The sequence below is a fragment of the Salvia splendens genome, chromosome 9, assembly GCF_004379255.2.
Source record: "Salvia splendens isolate huo1 chromosome 9, SspV2, whole genome shotgun sequence".
NCBI lineage: Eukaryota > Viridiplantae > Streptophyta > Magnoliopsida > Lamiales > Lamiaceae > Salvia > Salvia splendens.
In genome coordinates, this window is record NC_056040.1 from 32,815,478 (window position 1) to 32,818,298 (window position 2,821).

A 2,821-nucleotide genomic window follows, 5' to 3' on the forward strand; every position below is an offset into this window, starting at 1 on the left:
GCCTCCTCCGTCTTGAACATTCAAACTCCAATGGACCAAATCCACAAGAATATTGAGGATGACAAGGTAAAGGCAGCAGCACCAGTGGCAGACATAAACAAGGAATGGGTCGCCAAGCAAAAGGACGAAGGCAGCACCTCCCGAGTGAAATCTGGGGACTTCCCGACGCTCGACGCCCGGCGGACCACCGCACATCCCGCAGCGGCCCGCCACTGGACCACAGAATGGGATCTACCCGACGCCTAGCAGACCGCCGCACACTCGCCACTGAGGAGGCATAGGCGCCCGCCAAACAGGAACTCATGCGACACAAAGGGATTGTACTCCCCTTCCAGCCGAGGAAGCGACTCAAGCTTGAATAACAATTCAAGCATTTTATAAATATGTTTTGTAAGGTCCACACTAATATTCTTCTCGTTGAATCGTTGCAGGAAATACCTAGGTACGCAAAGCTACTAAGGGAGGCTGTGATGAGAAAGAAGAAGCCTACAAAAGCCGACATTAAGTTGTCTCACCATTGTAGCGAGATCATCCAAAGGGAGAGGATAGTGAAATAAAGGGATCCCGGTCAATTCATAATTAGGTGTTCAATTCGAGAAGGAAAAGTGGACAATGCCATTTGTGATTTAGGGGCTTGCATCGACCTCATGTCACTGAAATACTATGAAAAGCTCAACATAGGACCTCTCAAGACGTCGGATGTGATCATAAGGTTGGCCGACAACATGACAATCAAAACAGTGGGCATGATTGAGGATGTCTTGGTAAAGGTAAACGATTTTATCTTCTATGCCGACTTCATTATACTTGATATGAAAGTAGACAAAATGTACCTCTAATCTTAGGCAGAGATTTTCTAGAAACATGCAAAGCTCTTATTGATGTAGGTAGAGGCGAGATCACGATTAGAGATAATTACAGCCGCTCCACCAACAAGATAGAGAGTGAAATGCTTAAGTATGCAGTGGCACAACAAGCCAAGATGGAGCGTAAATACATGGCAGTCATGATGAGCGACACGTCTAAGCATTTTAGACCATTAGTAGGGGAGGTTTCTTCTAATCCTTCTATTTTTATTGCCCATACTCTTCCTCAAGTTCCTAAAAAGAACAAACCTAAGCATGCTAAACCTCCTTTGCAGGAGAAGCCTAAGAAGAAGAAGAAGGACAAGAGACCACCAACTCTAGCCGATCCCGAAGTCTATGTGATCAAGAACTTGAACGGAAAATATAAATGGTGGAGAAAGATTTGCAACAAACCGTTCGCAGTTTTCAGCACTAGAGTCGTTGATCCGCCCACTTAGTTGGGCCACTTCAAGTCGAGCCAACGACTTTAAACAAATGCGCTTGTTCGGAGGTAACCCAATTTGTTTTTTTTATTATTTCCTTCGGTTTTTGTATTTCATGTTTTTCCTTTGATTTTCGGGAATTTTCTGTCCACATAAAAAAAATTTTAAATGAAAAAAATTAACTTGTAGCGACCGCTGCACAATCCATGGCGGTCGCTACCGATTGTTCAGTGTGCAGGAACAGGCCGGGCCAGAGCAGTCGATGCGAGAGCCGCAGAGGCCTGCTGGAGGTGTGCCATTTTCGCAACACGTGCAGCGGTCGCTGCACGTCACGCAGCGCTCTCCACGGAGAGGTTAGTGACGCGTTTTCGCCTATATAAGGTATGTTTTCTCTCATTCTTTCCACCATCTTCTCCAATTCACTCTTGCACATGACCCCAACTACAAATTATCACAAAATTCACACACCCACACTCTCATTCTCCCTTTTTCATTAGAATTTCAAGCTTTCATCGTCCAATTTTCTCCGACACAAGGTATGAATCCTACTTTTAATTTCTGAGTTTTGATTGAATTCTTCCATGGATTTTGCTCTTTCTTGATGAATTGTTCAGTTGAAAAGCATGTTTTAGTATGGGGATGAGTTTGATGATGTTTATAATTGTTTTTCATGGTTAGATTTTGCATAGGGTGGTGAATTGTTGATTTTTGTTGGTAAATTCCCTCTTGTTCTTCTTGTTTATATTTTGCAATCATGTTCATAGCATTGTGAGGCTATTATTACTTCCATGAATTGCAATACATGTGTAGTTATAGAGATTGTTGATTTGTGTTGATTCTGTTGACACGTCTCTGCATGGGGGATGAATTCACGTTGGGGGATGGATTGTTTGTGTTCTAAATTGTTGGTTTTGTTTTACATGATCACATGCTACAATTTAGGATGCCTTGTTGATACAAACTTGCACATCTTTGTTGATTTTTGATAAATGTTTGGTTGTTTGCAAGTTTGGGGAACCCTTGTTTGTCTATTATTTGGAACTCTTTTTAGAGTTTGATTTCCTTTTGTAGGACAATGACAACAAGAGGAAAGGCCAAGAATGCAAAGAACTATAGTATTAGCCTTAGGACGGATGAGCATAAGGCTATGTGGAAGAAAGTGTCGGCGAGGGAGACGACACCCTCGCGATACCCCATCGAGCTTCCCCTACAAACTTTGGGGATTTTAGATGATTTTTGGGCGTTGTGCAACATCGGGGAAGGGAATGGCCTAATCCACATGTTCCAAGAGAGGTGGCTATTATATAGGAGACTCACTCTAGAGTTCCTAAGCACGCTCAAGGTGCACAAGAACCGCTGCTCCCGCACCCCCGAGATCATCGACTTCCGCCTAGGCAACCGCAACCACTCATTCACCATGGAGGAGCTTTGTGCGGTGTTCCAATGCTTCGACCCCAACCCCGATGAAGAGATTGATTATGATCAGTCCGATGTTTGGGGTGCGATGACTATGGAGGAGAAAGATCATGAGCC